This window comes from Nicotiana tabacum, chromosome 19 (assembly GCF_000715075.1).
Source record: "Nicotiana tabacum cultivar K326 chromosome 19, ASM71507v2, whole genome shotgun sequence".
In the NCBI taxonomy this organism is placed as follows: Eukaryota; Viridiplantae; Streptophyta; class Magnoliopsida; order Solanales; family Solanaceae; genus Nicotiana; species Nicotiana tabacum.
Genome location: NC_134098.1, coordinates 30,110,975 through 30,137,052, shown reverse-complemented (window position 1 = coordinate 30,137,052; position 26,078 = coordinate 30,110,975).

Here is a 26,078-nt window from a genome sequence, read left to right as displayed (position 1 = left end):
CTCTTGGAACATGTTTGAATTCTAAATTTGTGAATCTCTTGTCAAATCTTGAACACAATGCAGGTATGGAAATATATTAGCGTTCTTGGTGGCCTATTCTCCGAGTACTTGATGTACTACCAGATCTGAATCTCCGATTACCAACAATTCCTGAATATTCATGTCGATGGCAACCTGAGTCCCAAGATGCAAGTCTCATATTCTGCCATATTGTTGGTACACGAGAATTTGAGCTTGGAAAATGCCAGGTAATATTGACCGGTTTCTGATACTAAAATAGCTTCAATTCCCAATCCTTTGAAGTTTGCGGCTCCGTCGAAAAATATCCTCCAACCATCATATGCTTCGGCAATATCTTCCCCTATAAACAACACTTCCTCGTCGGGAAAATACGTCTTCAATGGTTCATATTCTCCATCTACGGGGTTCTCTGCTAGGTGATCGGAAAATGCCTGCCCCTTGACCACCTTCTGAGTCACATATATTATGTCGAACTCGCTTAGTAATATCTTCCACTTTGTTAGCTTACCTGTAGGCATGGGTTTCTGAAAGATGTATTTCAGCGGATGCATTCTTGATATGAGATATGTGGTGTATGCGCAAAATTAGTGTCTCAAATTCTGGGCTATCCATGTCAAGGCACAACAGGTACGTTCCGACAAAGAGTACCGGACTTCATAAGATGTGAACTTCTTACTCAGATAGTATATTGCTTGCTCCTTCCTTCCGGTTTCATCACGTTTCCCCAAGACGCAACCAAAGGCTCCATCCAACATGGATAGGTATAGCAGTAAAGGCTCCCAGGCTCTGGTGGGACTAACACGGGCGGCTTGGACAAGTACTCCTTGATTTTATCGAAAGCCTTCTGGCACTCTTCAGTCCAACTCGTCGCAGCATCCTTCCTCAGCATTTTGAAAACTGGCTCACATATTACCATTGACTGTGCTATAAAACGGCTGATATAATTGAGGCAGCCCAGAAAATGCATCATATCCTTCTTGCTCTTTGGCGGTGGCAGGTCCTGAATAACTTTGATCTTTGACGGGTCTAACTCAATGCCACGACGACTGAAGATGAAACCCAACAACTTTCTAGTGGGGACTCCGGAAGAACATTTTGCAGGATTCAACTTCAGATTGTACTTTTGTAGCCGGTCAAAAAACTTTCTTAGGTCTGTTATGTGATTCAAACTCCTCTTAGACTTGATGATGATGTCATCCATGTATACCTCTATTTATTTGTGTATCATATCATGAAAAAGAGTAGTCATGGCCCTCATGTAGGTCGCCCTAGCATTCTTTAAACCAAACAACATCATTTTGTACCAGTATATTCCCAAGGCGTGATGAAGGCTGTCTTTTCGGCATCCTCTTCGTCCATCCAAATATGGCGATATCCTACGAAGCAATTCACAAAGGATTGGAGTTCATGCTTGGTGCAGTTGTCGATCAGTATGTGTATGTTGGGTAACGGGAAATCATTCTTAGGACTTGCTCTGTTCAGATCTCAATAGTTAACGCACACCTTGACTTTCCCAACCTTCTTTGGAACCGACACAATGTTGGCTAGCCAGGTTGGGTACTCGACCACCCGAAGGACCTTGGCTTTGATTTGCTTGGTAATCTCTTCTTTTATCTTTAAACTCATATCTGGCTTGAATTTCCTGAGCTTCTGCTTTACAGGCGGACACATAGGTTTTGTAGGTAACTTGGGAGCCACTATGAATGTGCTTAACCAAGTCATGTCGTCGTAGGACCATGCGAAAATATCCTCATATTCCTTTAGAAATCTGATGTACTCTTCCTTCTCTGATGGTGATAGATGAATGGTAATGCGAGTTTCTTTGACTGTTTCAGAATTCCCTAAGTTAACTGCCTCAATTTCTTCCATATTGGATTTTGGTTTGTTCTTAAAACTCTCTACTTCTTTGATAATTTCCTCTCAAAACTCTCTACTTCTTTGACAATTTCCTCAGGTATTATATCATCTTCCCAATCTTCCGAATCACTTTCCTTATGTTGAGTTGTCTCATTACATGTCACGGTCGTAGGTTCATCAGGATATGTAATAATTATGTTGAAAAAGAATGTAGAAAGATAATGATATAAATAAATGAAAAGCAATGATGCATTAATTAAAACTTAAAACTGTCAGACAAGTACGACTCGATGTCTCGAGTAACTATTTCAAAACAAAACACTAAAAATGTCTTAAATGCCAAAAACCAATTTTAAAATGAATCTTGCTAGTTCTGTCAAGGCTACCCAGGTGCTCGGCGAGCCTGGGATGGTGCATCAGTCTAGTTCCAGAGAACAACTCCATCTCCCACGGTATGAATGGTAAGGTTATCCTCCTCCTCCTCCTCCTCCAAGATCGCACTGCAATCCATAATTTCCTCGTCTAGAAACAGATTCCTCATGCCGGCCAGAACCTCATCTTCCTCGAATCCCCAAATCACATCAGTCTGGCGGAATATCTGGTGCAGCAATGGTATGGGTTGTTCTAACGGATAGTAGAAGTCACGCCATGGTGGTATCCAATCATTATATTATTGCACGGTGTATTCATATCCAAGACCAAAGGTTGTGCCATGATTTTATGGTCGTATTGGTACTGTGATCCCTTGAAGCTTAGGACCAAGGCCCTTGCCTGGTTCATACCCTAACCACATCAGTATGCTCTCTATCCTGTTGCTCCACCATCGCCCTTTCTCGATTGCATTTATCCGCTTAATGCTGTGGAATATTTCTCCTCCCAAATTCCTTATATTCTCGATAGATGGCATAGTCTGGTTGGTATAGATAGGGTTACTTCCATTTCCGTGAATAATCACCTCCTAATGATTCCACTCGAACTTCATATCCTGGTGCAGAGTAGAAGCGACGACCCCAACCACATGTATCCATGGTCGTCCCAATAACAAGTTATAGGTAGCGGATATATCTAGCACCTAGAATTCAACGTCGAACAAGGTTGGGCCCATCTTCAGATCCAGGTTGATCTCTCCAATAGTGGCTCTCTAAGACCCATCAAATGCTTTCACGTTCATACTTCCCATCTGTATCTCATGCAGACCTTTACCCAATCTTTTCAATGTAGTCAGCGGGCATAGGTTTAGGCTTGAACCCCCGTCTATCAGAACCCTAGCAATAAACTTGTCTTCATATTGCACAATGATGTGCAATTCTTTGTTATGACTTAATCCTTCCAGTGGCAGCTCATCTTCGTGGAAAGTAATCTTGTGACTCTCCAGTATCTGCCCTACCATGTTCGCCATCTCTCCACTAGTGATACCGGTAGGTACATAAGTTTCACTTAACACCTTCATTAAGGCATTCTTGTGCGCATATGAGTTTTGCAACAGTGACAAGATAGATATTTGGGTGGGAGTCTTGTTTAGGTGATCAACAATAGAGTATTCCCTCACCTGTACCTTCCTCCAAAGATCATCAGCACATGTCTCCACAACAAGTGGTTTCGGTGTGGTCTCTTTACTCGTTCCTCCAAGATTTTACGGTGTGTAAACCCTACCGGTTCTAGTCATTCTTTGTGCAACACCTGTCTCTTCCATCTTGGCTTTTCCGTTTATCCTTGCCTCCACCACATAATCCCATGGAACATCATCAGACTTGTAAGAGACGGTGTTGGAGCTACCATCACAGTGAAGGGCGTAGTTACATCGACCTTGAATGGTGCCTGGGTTTACACCACAATTAGCGAGAGAGTGACAGGATATGTTTTGGGAGCATCCCCCTCTCGGATAAGCCGGATAGATCCTTCCTGATCCTATTCTTCATCAGTTTCTATCACATTAACTCCCTCACCTGTGATCAGGAAGAGGGTTATTGCGGACATTCGGCATAGACTCCTTTGCCTGTATAATTTTGGTGTCAATCAGTGTCTGGATATTATCTTTCAACATGCGAAATTCCTCGATAGTATGACCCTTCATGCTTGAGTGGTAGGCACAAGTCTTCTTGGGGTTAACCCACTGGGAAGGATTTTCAGCAGCAGCGGCAGGAATGGGAGTGACATAACCAGTGGCCTTCGGTCTCTCATATAGATGGGCTATGCGTTCGTGTATTGTATGGGAGTTCTGTGGTTGAAGTTTGGTCGTAGCTTTGGGTAGTTTTGGCGGGAGGGAGGAGGTGAATGATAATATGCTATTTGGGTATTAAAGGTATGATAGATGGTAGCATGGTATTGGTATTTTGGAGGTGAGGGTTGATATGTTGGTAGAGGTGTCTGATGGTTAAGGGGAGACTTAGGGCCCTGGGCTACCATCACGACTCCCACTTCCTTCTTCTTTGAAATACCTCCGGACTATAAGGCTTTATTGGTGGCTTGCAGCACCTCAAAATTGGTCACCATACCGCTCTTGATTCCCTCTTGTATCCTTTCTCCCAACTTGTTTATGTCGGAGAACTTTCGATTCTCCATAACCATCAATCTTTCGTAGTACTATGGATCTTGAGCTCTGACAAAAAACTTATTCATTTTCTCTTCTTCTAGTGGTGGCCTTACCTTGGCGGCCTCTGATCTCCAGCGAGTAGCATACTCACAGAAGGTTTCTGTTGGCTGCTTCTTGAGGTTCTAGATATAGAAAACGTCTGGTGTGTTTTTTGTGTTGAACCTGAATTTATCTATGCAATCGGATTCCATGCTTACCCAGTTCGCCCACTTCTTTGGGTTCTGACTAAAGTACCAGGATAAGGCATCCTCGGTAAGGCTTCGCATAAACAACTTTATGCGGATTTGATCATTCTTGCCCACTCATACAAGCTTGTCACAGTAGGTTCTTGTACCTTAGGATCACCAGTTCCATTAAACATTTCAAACTTAGGAGGTTTGTAACCCTCCGGCAGTTCCACGTCTGGCTGGATACACATGTCTTCATAATTTAAACCTTCAACACCTTTTCCACCACTCTGGACTCTTCCTGTCAGCTTCTTTAGCTCTTCAGCCATGTTTTGGATGAACATGTCCTTCTTAGTTGGTTAGGACTTTCTTGTTTGGTTCGGGTATGTATAGGGTTTGCTGTGGGGTATGTGGTGAGGTATCTACGTATATCGGGTTGCCTTGGTGTGTTCCTAGGACTTGGGTATATGTGTGATCATTGATTGAGCCTCTAGGTGGATCGGGAATATGTTGCGACACGTTTTGAGGGGTATGATAAGTAGTGGTTTGCGGATACTGGGTCGGGTGATGGTGGGGTTGTTGAGGGGTTTGTACTGGTGGAGCGTTAAGGTTTTGAGGGGGTGCAGGGTTGTGATATTGGTGTGTTGCGGGAGGATTTTGTGGAGCTATGGGTGGTGGATTTTGGGCATGTGTGTTTTGGGGTGGTGTTTGATTATGGGTTGCGATGTTCTGATGGTTGATGTCGGGGACATTTAGAGTAAGGGAGAGGTTTGCGAGATTTCGGACCTGCTCAAGCTCGCCTTGTAGCTCCAAGATTTTCTGTTCCAACCGTAGGACCAACTCATTTTATCCTGGCATACTCCTTCCATCTGAAGTTTCAACGTTCTCTGTTATGGTAGCGTTGTCCTTTCGATTACCACATAAATTATCCACATTCCCTTTGCCTTTGCTTTTGCTTTTGGGGTCACTATGCTGATGATGCCAGAATGCATGAACCAACCTTTGGTAATGAGAGTAATCAAAACAAAAACAAAAGTCAACCAAGTCAGTAAGATGAAATGAAAGAGTGCTTGCAATATTTAAGAAAGTAATACGTAAGGTCATGCATAAATTCGCGTCCTAATTTGGGGACCTCATTGTGCCCGAGGTAGGCCTAAGCGACACATAGACTTGGAGAAAATTCATTCCAACGTTGCCTCATCCCATTAATGTGAAAAATAAATCAAATCAATCTTTACTAAATCGAAATAATAATGTGAAGTCACTAATGGCATGAAGCCTTATTACATTGAAATCTAACAAAATCTAATCTAGAAAGCAATAAAGAACATTATCTCCTAATCTATTTGGTCCAAGAAGGGCCTTCTCCATGCTTTGCTCTTTTGACTCCATCAATCACACTTCCCAGGTCGTACATGTCGAGTAGCAAGTAAGCCATCGCCAACTTCCCTCCATCATGGCCCATACCTTGACAATCCCAAAGCTTCTTTCTCATTTTCCCCTCAAGCTCCATCAACCCTTGCTCTAGGTGCTCCAACCTCTCTGTCGACTTGTTTGCAATCTCCTTCCATTCCTTGATCGCCTTTATATCTACCTTATGTTATTCCAGATGCTTAGCTTAAGATTCGAACACTCTTTTGCGTAGCCTCTTGTACTTTACCTGAGCCTCAGCCACCTCATCTATGGTTCTATCTTTTAGATTGACCCCCGGTTTGACGTCCCCGTTTATGTCGTTTTCCAACCATGAGAGGTAGTATTACATATGACCGGCATGATACTTGTCTGGTTCAATAGTCTCCCCATCCACAATGATCTTTTGGTTCCTCATGTGCTAGGCTTCAAATTTTAATTGGATAACATCTCCTTTGAAGTCCGCTTTATACTGAACCATGTTGGAAACCTGAGGTATGACTTGCTTCCTCGCAGCTTGCCTCATTAACCTTATAAGAGCGTAAGGGTAGATGCCTCGTAACCAATTATTTCCAAGTTAGGGGTTCCTTTGGACTTGATGATGAACTCGCGACTAGGAAACGACTCGAACACCCAATGCACTTGCTCGTCTGTCAGATTACTAAAGAAACACACCCAACCTACAACATTCCTAGGCTTCGCAAACCTATTTAGAGACAATGTCATCTTCTTTGGATGATGACTGGCTATGTAGTCTTTCAGTGGTCTGCACAAGAGCTCCTGGTGGTAATTTCCCCTCTAGAAGTATTCTAGCAGCTAAACCTGTAGTAGGAGATTGCTACTCACGAATTGACCAAACCCATGCTTGTACCGATCCAAGGCTCGGTACATCTCAGCTAGTATCATAGGGATGTTGGTGTATTTCTGCCTCTCGATACCCTCCATCACGGTCGTGGCGACGATGGCTAAGCGAATATGAATTCTCCCTCCTTTCATCGGAAAGATCAGCAAACCCAAGAAGCAGATTATGAAGACATAAACCCGGCGGTGTACCCATCCCAAAGAGGTAATAGCCAGCTCATCGTGATTCAAGCGATACGATTTGCTGTGCCTATATTGCTCATAGAGAAACTCAAAGGGGATGTAGGATATCTTTAGGCAAACCAATTTGTCGTTCTTCTTAAACCCTAGCATTTTCAGAAAACCGCGTGGGGTGTGATTTTCTGGAACCAACTGACCCAGACTATCCCATGGTAACTTGGCAAAGCCTCCTATCTCTTCTAGAAGAGGAGTCATTTCTATATTGCCAAATCGGAAGACATCTCTCTTTTCATCCCACAACATGGTGGCTACCTCAATTAATTCCCTATCAGTAAAGACGGCAAGTTACCTAACACTCTTCTCACGTGATTTATATCACATGGTGCAAGGTCATTCCACCAGTCAATTAACAGAGGTGGGATTCGTGCTTCATTTTCTGCAAACAAAGAAAAGTTAGCCCTTCCCCCCCCCAGATTCGACTATTTACACAATAACGGTCAACATGTTGGCACATTTTTTCCAAGTAATGCACATAATATGATGGTGTCCTTTGGTACTGTGGAAATCCCTTTGGACTTTGGACAGGGTTTATCTAAGCGGATTAATGCGTCAATGATGTTTCAATCCATACTAGGTTTAACATGATGCATGTACACTTCCAAATCAGAGCAAGGTTTCTAGAAGGGTCTATACTGATACTCTCAAGTGGACAACTTGAGAGGAAAAGGCACGAGACCTTTGACTGCACCGCTGATCGACTAGTTTACTGCTAATAAGCCTTTCTGGGTTAAAAAAGGGGTTTTAAGAAAGCGCGGACACTCATCAAGTGATGCTATGTTGATAATATGCACGAGTGGAATATGATGTGGAAAGCATGCTTTATGCAAAAACAGTAACAAGTTGCCAGATAATTTGCATGATGAAAGCACATAAAAATAGTAAATAATGCGATAAAGATGAATATGAGAAGGAAAAGAAAAAGGAAAGACAAAGGAGAGAAGTTAGCATAACTCATTAAAAAAGTTCAAGAACGTAATTAAATGACGCAATAGGGGAGATAGGCACATGATATAGTAATTTTAAGCAAATAAGAGAAATAGGGAGGGGACGTACATGATATAGCTATTTTAAGCAAATAAGGGAGATAGGGAGGGGATGTACATGATATAACAATTTTAAGCAAATAAAGGAAATAGGGAGGGGGATGTACAGGAAGCAAAATAATCCGTTAATCCACATAAGAGACAACTTAATTATGGTAAGAGCCTAAGTATATCTCGAGTAGAGTCGACATACTGTCGCACCCTGTTTTCTCGCAAAAGCGGGTTTCAACATGTGACAACTCTTTTAAATGGGTATTGAAATAGGAGAGTCACCACCTAATGAGTTTTAAGGTACGTTAGGGCATCTATTTATAAATAACTCTATTTTATCTAGTGTATGCTGCCAAAGATCGGGTAAGAGCTTAAATTACCTCAAAGAGAAGGGGTTAAGCACTCTTCGAGGTCCACAAATGTGGTTCCCCGTTGAGTTTTACGCTATATGGCATTATTTGGAATATAATTGTCCTATGTGATCATGTAAATTAAAGGAAGATAGGGAATCTAAATATCCAACTACGATGTAAAACAAGTATAAAGAAGATTGCACATATGAAGGAAATAGATGATTGGTACAAGTCCTTGGAGATTACAAGGTACAACCTAATTTGTTCTAAGTCTAAATAAACAAAAGTGCAAGTAGTAAACGTACATGGGGGGGGGGGTCATAATTTTTTTAGCCTAAAGGATCACCCCATGCAACGTAAATAATACTTCACAACTCCCTTAAGGTAGGGGTTGCTCATATTATTCAGCGGGAATAGACTATCATCTCCTGCTACCCAATTACTATCTTAAAGTTGTTTACCTAAATCGCTCTAGTTCAATTCTAAACCGCGTCCTATGCGTGCATTACCCGTCCCATGCATGTGGTCCGGAGGCTTTGGACCTACTACTTGGGTGGTTCTAGACTTTACTTAGGGTGCTCAAAATGATAAAAACTAGGCACACATTCAAAACAAGTAGGACAACACATAGTAGCAATCAAGGGCTCAAGTTATCCTCCACACATAAGCACAAATGCACGCGAAACACTCAATGATTTTATGCTAACTAGGTTCTAGATTATGCAATAAACAGCCATAGGCAGTTTTGGAATTGAAACACATTAAAGTTGTTCAAACCTATAGACATGGTTTCTATGTGATCGAATGACTTAATAAAATCTCATAGATAGTACTTCTAGTGGAATTATCGAAGTAGCTGATTATAATCATTATTAAAATCCTATAGGCATGATCTCTAGGTGATTTGAGCTTGGGCAGTGAAACCATTGAAAACTTAGAATTATTTATCTTTGATCTTATTGGCATGATTTCTAAGCGAGTAGCAATAACCTATAGGCATGTTCTGTAAACAATTAGTATTTGAACACATACTCATTTTGTTTATCCCTATAGGCATATTTTCTAGGCGAGCCTTCTGATAAGAATAGCAACAATGGCAGTTTAATTAATCAATTAAGGTCCTATAGACATGGTATCTAGATGAGTCACGTGGCTGGAGGAAATATCAATGGAAGTAAGTCTTAACTACTTAACGCAATCCTATAGGCATGATATCTAACAATACATAGCAATAGAGTATGTTGAGCAAATAACTAATGATGTTTAAATCCTATAGGCGTACTATCTAATAGCGTATAGAAGTAGAGCATGTGAACAAGTGAAACACTTAGATTCTTATAGGCATGCTTTCTAACAGTGTATAGATATAGGACATGTTGAGCAAGTGAAGTACTTAGGTTCCTATAGGCATGCTTTAGGTGTATAGAAATAGAGCATGTCAAACAAGATAGCAAATAATGAATTTAGACCTTATAGGAATGTTTTCTACCCATTCATGCGAGAATTAGAGTACCCTAGCCCCCTTTTCACTAATTTCCCCCATCCTTTGTTATTACAGACCCAGATAGTATTATTACAAGCTTAATAGAATGATCACATGCCCAACCTAAATACAGAATACCCAGGGGTGCTACTAAGCCTTCGACTAAGCTTGGAACCTTATGTGGATGAGCAGGCCCATACTCTAGATGGCACCTTATGTGGATGAGCAGGCCCATACTCTAGATGGCTGTTGATGTGCTTCAGCTCTCACTACCAAACAGGCCCAAACAACTACCTTGCTTACCCATTTGAGTACCAAACCAACCGTAATAACAAGTAACAAACTATATGCTAGGCCAATTTAACAACTTTGAAATTTAAGCACTTAACCCTTAAGGTTGTAGCTAATAGAGAAACAGAAACCTTTCAATCCAAAGGCACACATGCAGGGTTACACAAGGTCTCATCAGACATAGCATATACATGATAAATACAAGCTATATTTTCTAGGGAACAAATTAAGAGATAGTAGGCCAAAGATAATAGAATTTTCAAGTAGATCATGGTTCAGAATTAACCTAAAGGAGACTCTTAAATATAAGAGTCTTAACAAGGACATTTAGAGGAGTCCTAATTAAGAATACAAGTAAGGATCAGTTATACAGGAAAGCCTTAAATGTGAGAGCCTAAGGAAAACATGATTACAGCTAACTTGCCGCCAAGCAGAATAACAAACAGATTAGTGGACATGGGAAAACAATCACTTAGTTTGAACATGAGAAGCTTAACATATTGAGTGTCAGGAAAATATCAGTCATAACACAAGGCTCATAACCTTAAAGAAAATACAAGGACTCATGGCAGGTGAAAGCATTCCAACTCCAAACTAACATGTCAAACAGGCATCAAGACTTATCTCAATTGATCATATAGGAAGAATAGGCTAAACATATTGGAATTCATCCCAGCAGTCTTAAACAGTTAATGAGCACATAACAACATTAGAGTTTACAAATAGCCGAGAGGCCTAGCTAGGACATTATTGATATCATGAATTGACTCTAGCATATTGTACATGAAGGATTCAGTAGAAAGTAACTCATTTGATCAAATTTTGGGCATGAATTAGTCTCTCACAAGAATCTAAGGCATGGACTCATAACAAGCAACATGTGTAAATAACATAATGGCTAGAAATCATTCATGCTGAACAAATATAATAAGCATATATTAAAGTTTCAAATTTAGGCAAGTTTGGATATCAAAACTACAGAACTGCTGAATAGCTTCAAGGTAAACATGATTGTAGACAAAGATGACACGATATTGAAATCATATTGGTTTACAAAAGTTCAAACAACATGAACACATAGAGCACTGAACACAAGCAAAAGAAAAAATAGGATTGCAAGAGTTGAGGTACTCACCAGTTTGCAGATCAATAAGTAGGTAAAGGAGAAAATCAAGTGCCAATAGTAGTTTAGTTAGCAGTAGTACAAAAAGAACAGCGGGACTCCCAAAATCCCAGTGTGTTAGAGTTCCCAAGGATTTCAAGTGAACCCCCCGCTGTGCTTGCACTGGGAAAGAGCAACAATCGAATTCCGGTGGCCTTGGCTTTCATCCGGCCAAGGTCTCAATTTAGAATAGTAGAACGAGTGAGAGTGAGAGAGTAATTCTCATGCCTCAAAATCGTGGAGCACGACCAACGCTCAACCGAGTAAACCCAGTCGAGAAAGCCTAATTTACATTAACCTCTCATCATTACTCATGCATGATTTACCATAACATAATAAGATCTTGACTTTCATATTAAATACATTTGGCTCAATGGCCCATATTTTCTTTCTCATGGTGGTTACACAGCACTATAAATAGCTGTAAATACTATGAACATAAATACATGACAAAACTCAAATCTTTAATTACATGACCCACAGTGTACATGGAGCTTCTATGATAATGGATACCTATATACATAAAACGAACTAGACCCAAACACCCACTAGAACTGTAGTGGGCTCACCATAGGTTGAGTAGTGAAGAAGATCCCTATCAAAGATCCATATCATCCTATAGAAGTATACCTGCATCCATTAAAAGATGCAGCGCCCCTGGCAAAAGGGACGTGAGTACATGTGGAATAGTACTCATATATAAGGCAGTCAAAACAACATATGAAAATACGGTAACTCAAATAAGAGGCAAATAAAGTACATCAAGAAACTACGAAACATGCAATAAAATCACATTTCAAGTCTTATTATACTTGCATCATTCTAACCTTCTTTTAGGATCAACTGTGCCATATGAACTATACGTGGAATACATAATATAATGTAATTATAACAACCTGTACAAACAATGCCAACGAAAGTGGCACCTTCCTCCATTAATTTACACATATACATTTCGTAGACCATCTTTAGTGTTCACATATCATATTATACACCTATGCGTCTCATAAACCGTTCATAACGTTCACTTACACAATACAAATACACCTATTCAAGGGCTTGGAAATACAACATGAATATGATGAATCATGGTAACAATAAAATAGGCTTAGATAGCCGTTAACGTCAAGCAAATTTATTAAGAGCTTCCATTCAAATTTATCGATATTAAGTCGGGGATCCTTTATAACCACCCTCACACAAAGCGACCATGCCGCCTCACCCCAATATATGCGGTGGAGGTGTATATTCATACCACAATCCCAACACAAAGTGGCCCTGCCGCTTCACCCCAATATATGCGGATGGAGGTATATCACAATACCACTATCCCAACACAAAGCGGTCATACCGTCTCACCCCAATATACGTAGGCAGAGGTGTATCACAATACCACAATACTTACACAAAGCGGTCCTACCGCCTCACCCCAATATACACAGGTGGAGGTGTATCACAATACCACAATCCATACACAAAGCGGTCATGCCGCCTCACCCCAATATATGCGGGTGGAGGTATATTCCACAATACCACAATCCCAACACAAAGCGGTCCTACCGCCTCACCCCAATATATGCGGGTGGAGAGGTGTATTCCACAATACCACAATCCCTACAGAAAGCGGTCATGCCGCCTCACCCCAATATATGCGGGTGGAGGTGTATTCCACAATACCATAATCCCTACACAAAGCGGTCCTACCGCCTTACCCCTATATATGCGGGTGAAGAGGTGTATTCCACAATACCACAATCCCTATACAAAGCGGTCATGCTGCCTCACCCCAATATATGCGGGTGGAGGTGTATACCATAATACCACAATCCCTACACAAAGCGGTCCTACCGCCTCACCCTAATATACGCAGGTGGAGGTGTATCATAATACCACAATCCCTAACCAAAGGGGTCATGCCGCCTCACCCCAATATATGCGGGTGGAGAAATATTCCACAATACCACAATCCCTACACAAAGCGGTCCTACCGCCTCAACCCAATATATGCGGGTGGAGAGGTGTATTCCACAATACCACAATCCATACACAAAGGGGTCATGCCGCCTCATCCCAATATATGCGGGTGGAGGAATATTCCACAATACCACAATCCCTACACAAAGTGGTCCTACCGCCTCACCCCAATATATGCGGGTGGAGAGGTGTATTCCACAATACCACAATCCCTACACAAAGCGGTCATGTCGCCTCACCCCAATATATGTGGGTGGAGGTGTATTCCACAATACCACAATCCCTACACAAAGCGGTCATGCCGCCTCCCCCAATATATGCGGGTGGAGGTGTATTCCACAATACCACAATCCCTACACAAAGCAATCCTACCGCCTCACCCCAATATATGCAGGTGGAGGTGTATAACAATACCACAATCCCATATATAAACTCAAAGCAACATAGTTTGTCATTACATTTAACATCATAATTACTCGTATCATTGGAATACTTCATGTTCATGCTCATCATGGAGAAACACAACTCATTACATTAGCACATGCATGGTAAACCAATAAGTCGATTTCAATGGCACATGGGCCTAATTCCTTTTCTTAAGTTCATCGTCATTTAACAATGGACATCTCCCTTCCATCTCATTATTCACTCCCTTGACCTCTTGAGGTATCTAGGTTCATGACTCTTGGGGACTTAACAATCAAAGTCATTTACATATATTATTTCAGAAGCATACCGCTATAGTTGAAACCATTGGGACATACAACACTTCGAAATTCTCATTTAGGCAACGATCACATTTCATGTTCATACTATCACTTACTTGTACTTGCCATGGATGATCATAGAACATTAAGAGCATTTAGAACATTTAGGAACATCATAGACTTTACTCGCAAGAACGTAGGGGCTTATAACACATTGTAAACAAAAGTACAAATATGTACATCTCATAACCTTTCACACCCTATATCACGTAATCCGTACTTTCAACCACTTACAACATTATTATTTCATTGGATCTCTTGGCCATACATATGATTCTTCTTTCATGGCACAATGGCCGTATTTCCTATTCCACACTTTCATATCTTTCCTTTCATGGATCATCATCCTAAATATCAACATATACAATATCCCGGAAATCACAACTTTAGGTTCATTAGTAATGAAGACTTTAAACACAAATGATTTCTTCTTGAATTACTTTTTTCCAAAAAGGACAATACACAATTTCCATTTACGAATATGTAAGAATGCAAAACACATTGAAAATACTCACTAAACATAGCATTAACTAAAACAGCCACATATGGGCATCACTTGAGTTCATAAGCTTTTAGGCAATTCTATTTTCAAAGTCAATTTTTGAATTTGAATCAAAGATCATTTCATAATCTTTCTCACATCATCTCATTTCATGGGCACCATTGGCCACACGTATAACTTTCACTCTTGGCACGTTGGCCACACTTTATATCCTCAATTCACTTATTTCACTTCCAACCATCTTTATAGGTTATCAACAATAAGACATTTCCAATCAATACTTTAGGTACACATATGAGCAATTAAGAGTCTTAAGCATATTGAGTTTTCTCACACAATTTGACATCATAACCTTCCTTTGAAACACCACTCAAAGACATAGCATTTTAATACACATATCATTCTTGAACACATTCCCAAAAGATAACATAATGTGATAAGAACATTCGAAACACGTTTAGAATACATAATTCTCGACACTTTGCTTATTTGGGACATTCAAATTTATTGGGAACAACCCGTAACATAGAATGAGGAACTTGAGACATCCATACTTGAAACTTAGAACATCATTGAATTCAATTCTAAGAAGGAAGTTTAGCCAACATACCTCGCTTTGAGCTTTTCTTAAATTACTTCAACGTTCTGAAAATTCTAACAATCCCAATCTATTTTGATACATACCAAAATTGAACCATAATTTGAAAGATATTCATGGCCTCAGCTCATTTGAGCATTTTATCAAACACTAGGTGTGCAAATTTGGCTACAAGGTTCTTCTACAAGATTTCATTCACTCCTCAACCCAATCTTTACTTATTTTAGCTCAATAATCTTCCCACAAATCTTATTGGTACATACATTTATAAATAATACTCCCATACCCAAGAATCATACTCCTAGTCAACCTTCTTCTACCCAAATTCGAAATTGAAAACTAAGGTATGGAACCTTACCTCTTAGATGAAGAACTTGTGAGATTTCCTTGTTGGATTTCAAAGTTTGGACAAGATCTTGATGAACAAAACACTTCATCTACTTCCTCTCTCTAGAACACTCTCATTTCTCTCTAAAAAACCTCATATAATTGCCCCAAAATAAACCCCAAAGTCTATTTATCAAAATGGGATCGGTTATGAAAATAAAAAAATTAATCCTCCGAAAGCAGGTCTGCGGTCGCATAATGGACCGCAGAATGGGTATGCGGGTCGCAAAAATCAGTGCCCAGAACTGGGCTATTCTGGTCCATTCTGCGACCAGTTTGCGGTCGCAGAAGCACTTTCGCGATCGCAGAATTATTCTGCGATCGCAGAATTGTCGCAAAATCTCATTTTTCCAGCCTTTGGTAATTTGGTCATAACTTCTTGTAGGAGGGTCCAAATGACAAACGGTCTGAAGCGTTGGAAACTAGACTGAAAGATATTTAATTTTATAGGTATATAATCTCCTAAGTAGTTATAGTTTGGTATAAGCATGCGTTTGAAATAGGATCTTGTGCGAACTCACTTGAAACTTTATCCCATCATAAAATTTTCAACTTGACTTAGCCTTGGGGATTTTCTTAGACCATAAACCATTCTTAATGCACATCATACATATATTATCATGATAAATTGATATCATTCATATAATAGTCCTTGTCTACATACAAAATAATATAATTAGCGCACATCAATTTTCTTAATAGCGCTTAAGGACTTCAAAATTTTTCGCGGTGTTACAGTAATAGCAGTCGTTAAGGTCTCCTAAAGGATAAACTGGGGAGGGGTTTTATAGTGTTCAGTCATGCAAACAAATAAGGAAAGAAATCATACAAACATAAATAAGGAAAGGAAATATCGCATACAAATCAGTAATGAGCCGTTAAAAGGGATAAATCGAAATCCAAACCCTAATTAGGGTTCAATGTTTGAAAATTAGTCTGATGGTGTGAGAAATCAACCCTTTTTCCATGTATATGACGAGATATTGTCCAGATCTTAGAGATTGAAGTTGAACGGACCTGATTCTGAGAGATGGTACTTTTTATATTTAGGCAAGTACTAAGTAACACCATTGTTGCGTAGATACTGACGCGATAACACAAATAAAGAAAGTTAAATCACAAGGAAATTCCATTGCCTAGCTAGAATAGGAGAATGGTTAAAAAGGCGGCTAGGGTTTGACAGGAGAGGAGAAGAGAGGCTGAGAGGATTTAGGGGCAGCGGTCTCAGAGAAATGGTAGGGTTTCGGTTGGGTTTGGTTTTAGTAGATTGTGCAAGATAAACGTAGTGAACCCCAACATAGTGAATTCAGTCTCGCAAATATGACATCGTAATCCTTATGAAATATTCAGATAAGAGTTGGGGTAGTTAAACGTACCGTATAAGTGTTACGGAAATAATAGAGAGTGCTACAGAGAAGATAAACAAAAATTTCAGTTCAGAAGCAACTCTACGAGCACAAGGGCGTAGAGTTAAGTAACTAGGGATAATTATAGGTGAGCAAGAACATCAAAAATTTTGTCAGTTATATGATGTAATAAACTCGCATCTTTACAAGAGTCAGAGGGTCTCCCTTAAGTACTACAACGAAAGACTAGCTAAGGAAATAAGAAAGAAGTCTTAAACCTAAGCATAACGACCTAAAGAGGAAATGATCTTGTAACAATAGTCTCACTACAACATTGTATGCACTCCATAAAAAAGTGGCACCTATCATGGCTAATGAATGGGAGTAAAAATCAAAAATGATATTTGAGATCATATGAGTTACAGGAAATTCAAGTATCCGTGGGCACTAAGACAAGCCAAGTTCATGTATCAAGTTGCAGAACGATCATGAAAAGTAATTGTATGAATAGATATGTGTAGGTTACAAGCTAAAGTATGTAGATTGATAAGGTTTTAGGTAGATAAGAGTAAGGATAAGACACGATGAGTGAGAAGGTGACAAGAATAGGTAAGGCCTTGGAATTAAGCCCATCAAAACAAGAGAGCTGATGGTTTCCGTAAGTTATAGAAATCTCAGTATACCCTGAATGAACTCAGAGGAGTCTAAGACTAGGAGCAATTAGAAGAGATGAAATGTTGCCCTGGTAGTAGAATAAAGGTGTAATGGTGATAGATACAAGGATGTCGTTTAGGCCTTTGATTGAGTAATGATTTTAAGAAAAAGGGATTTCATGAATTGCAAGAGATTAGAATACCTCCCATTAGATGAATCATGTTGGGATGCTATGAAATACGGTTATTGAAGTATAGTATCGTCCCTAGGTGGATCAAGCAAATAACTGCAGATGTTCCCCAATGAGACGTGAGCCCTAATGACAATGTATTACGTAAGAAGTTTCAACTTATCAGTGGTAGATTACAAATCAACATTAAGGTGAATCAACAATGGATGGATAAAATTTACAAAGTATGAGATGAGATTAGAATGCCATTTTAGATGAACACAAATAAGGAAGCATTAACGGACTTAGATTTATACATATAGGATAAGTAGTGAGAGAGTAACCTGGAGTTGGGTAGCAGACCTCGGTAATAATAAACCAAAGTAAGAGTTATGATATAGTATGACCTACCTAGATGTAGTAAAGCCATAAGCACTGATAACCGAGGCTATGAAACAATATATAGCAATAGTCGTAAGCTCAACAAAATACCGAGCGAAGAACTTCAATACACCTATAGATTCCAGAGGGACAACTTGTCACAGTTCTGTATATGTTCACAAAGTGAGGCCTAGAGATTGGCTAAAAGCTGGAGGAAACAGGCCTTAAGGGGGGAATGCCCTGGCCTTTGAATTTACTTACTGAACAATTGCCTAGATGGCAAGGACAATATTAAAGTATTCTTAAGATCTATAGGCTATAAGACTGATAGGCGCATCAGTCAACATTCGAGGATGAATGTTCCAAAGGAGGGAATGATGTTACACCCCAAATTTTCATACGTGAGAGTACGTCGTAAGTCAATTGATGTAAGCTCAGAAATGAGATCGTTTTTGAAAGTACATAAAGTAAGTTAATCATGTTACATTGGAGGTTTAAAATCTTTAAGATCATGAACAACAAGTACCAAGAGGGTTGGAAAGCTTAGAAGCTAAACGAAAAATAAGTTTCGTCGAAAGTCGATAAGTTTGGAATGTTATAACATACACTTTGGGGTGAGACTAGGATTATTAACATGATAAGGAGGTTATGTTATGATTTATTTTAGTCGTATGATAGTCGTGTATTACGTTTTGAAGTCAAGCGAGTTGTGGAACAAAAGTTGGCAAAGGTCATCACAAGTTAAATTCATATGTGCTAAAAATTAGGTCCAATGTAGAAGAGCTTTTCTCCTAATATACTTGGAATTACAGGATGATCCACATATCAAAATTGAATATCTACGAGTCTAGTTTCTAACGCATTAAACCGTTTGTCGATACGACATCGGAGTAGAGAGATATTCATGTTTTCACAAAACTGCGCAAGCAGCTCCCAATGGGATCCACTTAGGCGGTGGTCGGCCTACTTCACTTTTAAAACGATTTGGACGACCTTTATTACTCATTTTTTGACCCAACCTCGTCCCTACACTCCTCCTAACCTCCTAAACAGATATCATAAGGGTTTGAAGTGATTCCAAAGTGATTACACCATATTTCAACATCAAAATTTAGTTCTAGTGAAGAACAACACCTCTCTGAGGTTGTGTTGTCATTGAGGATAATTGTGGACTATGTTCGGTTGAAATTTCAAGTTGTTGCTACTAGATAAGGTGAGTATAATAGCCTACTAATTGTGCTTAAACTTGGTTGTATGTTGGTTATGTTAGGATGATAAACTACAAGATAATACTTGGATTAGCTTGAGATGCTGTTGTTCTTGATGGATTGATTTGAAAGTTGCTCTTATGGACTTTAAGTGGCTGGAAATTATGGAAAATAAGTTGGCTATGATATTTAGTATGATTATGTTGGTTTACATATCAATCTTGTTGAGGAAATTAATAACTAGAAAAGAAATGGCTATAAAGCACTTAGAAGTTGTCCACAGCGATATTATCTTGTGTTAGGCTATTTCGGGTAACTTTTAAATTGAGTACAAGGTTGGAAATCCTTTAAACAGTATTGGTTATTATGTTGGATATATTAATAAGTTCAATAATGAATGATCATGGGGTTGAAGGGTGCTAAAGGGATTCAATCCGAGCTTGCCGCTCGTCGTGATATGTTGATGACTTGTTAATGAAATATTTTGTACCCTATTGTTGATGTTTTTCTTATTGTTGATGTTGTTCTTATTGTATTACTCTGGTTGTTGTTGTTGGTATATGGTATTGGAGGAGTCCCTTGTTATAGAGGAGATGCTTCCCAAATTTACATAAACGAGCTACTAGTTTAAGTTGCGGACTTAGCCTTTACTCAGCACTGATTTTGAATCTCATTATGCTCTGGTAGATTGAGTTGAGTTGTTTGAAGAATTGCTTGAAAGGTATTAAGGACTTAACGTAGTTAAGGTATGTTAAGTATATCCTTTCTGTAAGCCCCGTAAAATTTCGTAAATGAATTTAAGGTTTCGTGGTGCCGAAGTAGGCTTACATGTTTGAGGATTGTAGCCGCGACTCGGACTTTTTGGGTTGAACAATGCACCAGAAAGTAAATAAAAAATTTGGGCAGAAGAAATGCACTTCTGCGGCCCACTATGCAGCCGCACAATCACTCTACGGACCGCATAATGGCCTCAGAGTGAGGCATGCAACTGGGGAATTTTGATGTCATTTTGTGGTCCATTATGCGACCGCAAAACAATTTTGCGGGCCGCACTTTGATCGCATATCCAGCTTTGAGATTTTTCGGAGGGAGGTTCTGCGGCGCATTATGTGACCGCAAACCAGTTCTACGGCGTACCGCAGAATAGGTCTGCGGGCCGCATAATGACTGCAGACCGGGACAAATTTGCCCAGTTCCGAAGGGCAATTATACGGCCTATTCTACGAACTGCATACTCTATTCCGGAGCTTCATTTTTGGGATTTTTATAACCCGACCCTACTTCGTTAAATAGACGATTTGTTCCATTTTTGAGCTAAAATCTGATGTTTTAGAGAGAAGTGAGAGTATTTTATAGAGAGAGGAAACCCTAGGCTAATTTTCATCAATCTTTGCTCAAGATTTGGGGAGATTCACAAGGAAAACTCACAAGGTCTTCATCCTAGAGGTAAGATTCTACACCCTAACCCTTAATTTCGAAATTTATCTAAAAATGGGTAATTAGCAAGACAATTCTTGGGTATGTGAGTTGTTTATTTTGTTTGCATGTGTTATCAAAGGGTGTATGAATATTGTGAGCTAAAAATGGTAAAGAATGGGTTGTTAGATGATGGAATCCTCCATGAAAGGACCTTGAAACCTTAATGGACACCTAGTGTTTGATAAAATGCTCAAATGAGCTAGAACCATGATTATCTTCCTAATTTTGGTTCAACTTGTTATATTTCTAAAATAGATTAAAGTTGCTAAGAATTTCGAAACATTTTAGAATTTAAGGAAGCTCAATTGAGGTATGTTGGCTAAACCCTTCTTTAAGAATTGGAACCCCAATACCCTTGTAAGTTCCAAGATATTTATTATAAGTCGAGCACTCCGAATAAGTTTTGTTGCAAAGATATATGTTCAATTCGTGTTTCAAATGCTTTTATAATATTGTATTATAAATTGAGGATGTGTTCCAAACTATGGATTGTGTATCTACGTGTTATAATTCCAAGTCGTGATTTATGTGAAAAAATATTATGCCAAATTGTGTAGAGATTGTGATTGGAGTTACACCTCCACCTGCATATATTGAGGTAAGGCGGCATGGCCGCTTTGTGTATGATTTTGGTATTGTTGTTGCACCACCACCCACACACATATATTGGGGTGAGGAGGCATGGCGTCTTTGTATAGGTATTGGTATCGTTGATGCATTTCCACCTGCATATATTGGGGTGAGGCGACATGACCACTTTGTGTAGGTTTTTGGTACTTTGATTATACCTTCACCCGCATATATTGGGGTGAGGCGACAGGGCCGCTTGAGTAGAGTTTTGGTATTGTGCTTACACCTCCACCTGCATACATTGGGGTGAGGCGGCGGGGCCGCTTTGTGTGAAAATGGTTACAGGGGATCTCATCATAAATTCTATAAATGTTAATGGCAGCTCTTGATAAGCTTGCTTTGGTTTAAATGGCTATCTGTGCTATTCTATTGTCGTCCTGGTTCATCATATTCATATTGTATTTTTGAATTCTTAAATTGGTGTTTGGTTTTCATACTAGTACTATTCGACATGTACTAACGTCCCTTTTGCCTGGGGCGCTGCATCTTTAATAGATGCATGTGGTTCCACAGCGGAGAATATTGACCCAGTGATAGTAGTGCTCATTCTTCACAGCTGACTTGGTGAGCCCCATCTCATTCCAGGGTTGTGCATCTTTTGTTTCGTATGTGTTATCGTGTTTTGAGATATAGCCGGAGCCTTGTTGCCGGCACTACCATTGTACTCTCTGGTATTTTTAGAGGCTCTGTAGACTTAGTGTGGGTTGTATATAGGTGTTGGGAATGATAAACAAGTTGTGTTGTGATTAAATCACTTGTTCCACTTTGAACCATGAAGGTGTGTGTGTGTCTTAGAGACTTATTAAATGAAGTAACTAATGATAATGAATTGGTATGGTAGACATGATAACCTTATTGTCTAATTAACTAAAATATGTATTATCCTTATTCATGGATGAGTTTGGGTAGAAGGAAATCTAACATGCTTGCTCGGTCGGGTTCACTCGGTTGAGCGCCGGTCGTGCTCCCCGATTTTGGGGCATGACACATTCTTTCCTTTTGGCATGATCCATATGATACAATGAAACAAGCAAACACATAACTTTCACAAATGACTCTATTCTTAGAAGTACTAGGGGTGCCTATGTTCTTGATTCCCCATGTGTCCTATTATTATATCGTCTGTTCATGGGTCTCAGAAAATACGTAAGTTGATAAAGTTTATTTCATGATATTAAACGAAGGCATATTGATCTTATGACATCTCAAGAGATCTATCGACTTACTTCTTATGTATTGCATTCATTTATACATGTACATTGACCCATGACCAGATGGCATTATATACGCGTATATTATATGTATATGGGGTATGAGGAAATGCTATGATGTTATATACGCACCACCATCTGATCAGCTGGTATATGTTGATGATTTCGCCCACAGAGGCCGAGATGATATGATGGGATTCCCTCAAAGGCTTGATGATGTTATGTACGCATATATCTATGCACGATATGATATTTATGCGTATATGCATGATATTATAAATGTTTCATGATTCACAGAGCTATTCAAACTTACATGTTGAGTTCTTTACTCCATGTTTCTTTCATGTCTTTTATATACTGTTTTCATGCCTTACATACTCGGTACTTTATTTATAATGCCATCCCTTTTGCCTTGGGATGATGGTTTCATGCCTGCAGGTCTCGATAGACAGGTTGACAGTCCTCCTAGTGGGCTATCAGCTCAGTGAAAGGTGTTGGTGCACTCCACTTGCTCCGGAGTTTCCTATTTGGTCAGTATGATTTGAACAAGTATTGATTGGTATGACGGGGCCCTGTCCCGACCTTTTTGATGTTTATGTACTCTTAGAGGCTTGTAGACAGATGTCATGTATATGGATACTTGTATGGCCTTTTCGGCCTACATTTTGAGTGTACAAATGATCATGTTGGCCTTATAGGCCCGTTAAACATGTATAAGTTTCTATATCATGTTGGGTCATCCTATGTCTAGTATTCCCTTATGTTTTATTCTGGTTATCTCATGAAATCCCTTCTGGCTTATTTACCCATGATGGTGTGATATGAAATATACGTTACGTTGGTACTCGGTTGAGTAAGGCACCGGGTACCCGTCGCGACTCTCCGATTTGGGTCGTGACAGTTAGTTAGCATTTCTCTCCACTCTCCTTGTCCGTGTGGGGAGACCAATGTCTCATTCTCTCGTTGTGGCTTGGGATCATGTTGTTGACGCCCACAAAGTAGTCGACCGTAGACTCTCGCTGAAAGAAATGCTTCGTGGCCCAGATTTGAAGCAGCATATTACAACCCTTAAAGAAATCATACCCTCGCGCACATACAGATAGAGCCCTTAGAATCTCAGCTAGCACCATATGTACCAAAGTGACTTGAAGGTTGCCTCGGAATGTTGCCAGAATAATAGGCAACAAGTTGATATTGATCCGACCTATGGCTGTCCAACGAGACGAGACGGGATGAAACGGGACGGGACAAACGGGACGAAACGGTAGGCCCATCCCGTCCCGCTAACAAACGGGATGAGATGGGATGGGATGGACGGTAGGCCCTAACAAACTGGACGAGACGGGACGGGACAGGATGGGACGGGACGGGTTCGCGGGCCTTAAGTGCCGTTTTAAAAAAAACAATTATTTAAGCATTGAGTTTGGCAACGTCTATTCTTTTGACAATGACTAAGTTTTTAAAATTTGCAACAACTAGTTTTTTGACTTATTTAATAAACTTAAAAATTAAATAGAAATTAGAAAACTAAGTAAAAAATTATAAAATATTAAAACAAAAGACTTGTAATGAAATATTCTAGTAATTATAAATTTATTATAGAGTTATAATTTATTTATTATAATTTCAAGCCATTAAGTAACTAAGTAAGAGTGTAAGACAATTCATAAAAAAATTCAACGCTTAGAGCCTTTTATTTTATTAATAGAACTTTTAAATCTCACATATAAATATAATTCTTTTGAAGAGCACCTAATCTACGCATCGACCTTTTAGGAAGGGTTCTGTTTGAACTAGGCCTCTTAGTAGCCAATTACAAATTATTATACTAATATTTGTAAGCTCCTATATAACTTCGTTATAACTTATCTATAATTTCTCTCGGACATTGTTCTGGAATTGGCAATGTTGATTGATGTTCCTTGAGTTCTATGCCGTCATAGCTCCCAGTGCTAAGTATCTTATTGTATTCTTCTTCTTCTTCCCTAGTTTCACCACCTGTTATTTTCATAGATTTATATTTATCAAACATTGATCTAACATAAGAATATATGTTAGCTTGGCAGTCTTCGAGAGATGGTTGTTCATTTTCTTGAATTGCTAAATTCTCATAAATTTTACGAACAAGTCCATTTGCACCTCTTAATTTTAAAGATGGGTTAAGTATAGTAGAAATTAAATAAACTTGGGGAATAGGGAAAATATACTTTTTAAATTTTGCAATCATTTCATTAATGGCCGGTGCATAAGTTGAATTAATTTTGCAATCATTTCATTAAGCTAGTTGCTGCAGTTGTGTTAGCACTTAGCAGAAGTATTATCTAAGGTTATAGTTAAAATTTTATCAATGAGTCCATAAAATCCAACAATTTGTAGAACTGTAGTTGCAATATATGTTCCAGTGTATTTTGAATCAACAAATTTATAACCAATAATACCTTTTTGCATGTTCCAGTGATGATCAACCCAATGACATGTAACAGTTAAATAATCACAACCATTAGGACTACGACCTATATCAGATGTGATAGACACTTTAGAATCTAAGTAAAAAAATATATAACGAATATATTGAAGATATTCGGTTTGAAATTTAAAAATATCATTTCTAACCGTGGTCTTAGAAAAACCGTAAAAAGCAGAATTATAAGTTTCTTGTATATAATGCACAAAAAAAAAATAGGACGTGGGATAGGCGGGACGGGACGGGATGGGACATGCGGGACGGGATGGGACGAAACGAGATGGGACAAACGGGATGAAATGGCCATCCCGCCCCATACCGTGTCCCGTTTAACATGGGCCCATCCCGTTTAGAATTAAGTAGGACAGGACGGGACAGGATGGGACACGGGACGGGACCGGGACGGGACGAGACGACCCGTCCCATTGGACAACCTTAATCCGACCTCTTCTCTGCGGGAAAACCAACAATCCCAACAGTGCCAGGGAGAAAATGGGCCTGAGACTCTCCCACGTTGCTAGTTCACACTGAAGTTCTCCCAAGTACCACTCATAGCTTTCATGATGTCCAAAACTATCGAACAGTTGATCCGGGCTTACCCATCCATCCTTGATGTTTCTCAAACCTCGACTGTTTTCCAAACCCAGAGCATCAAGAAACCTATAACTGAGCATGGTAACTGGTAATATCGGCTTCCTCCCTATAAATGGAAGCTCCGTGAAACTGGTAACTTCTTCTAATGTTGGCACTAACTCACAATCAGAAAACTTGAACACCACCTTGGCCGGGTCCCAGAACTCTATCAGTAGGCGAGTAAGCACCTTATCAGCTCGTAT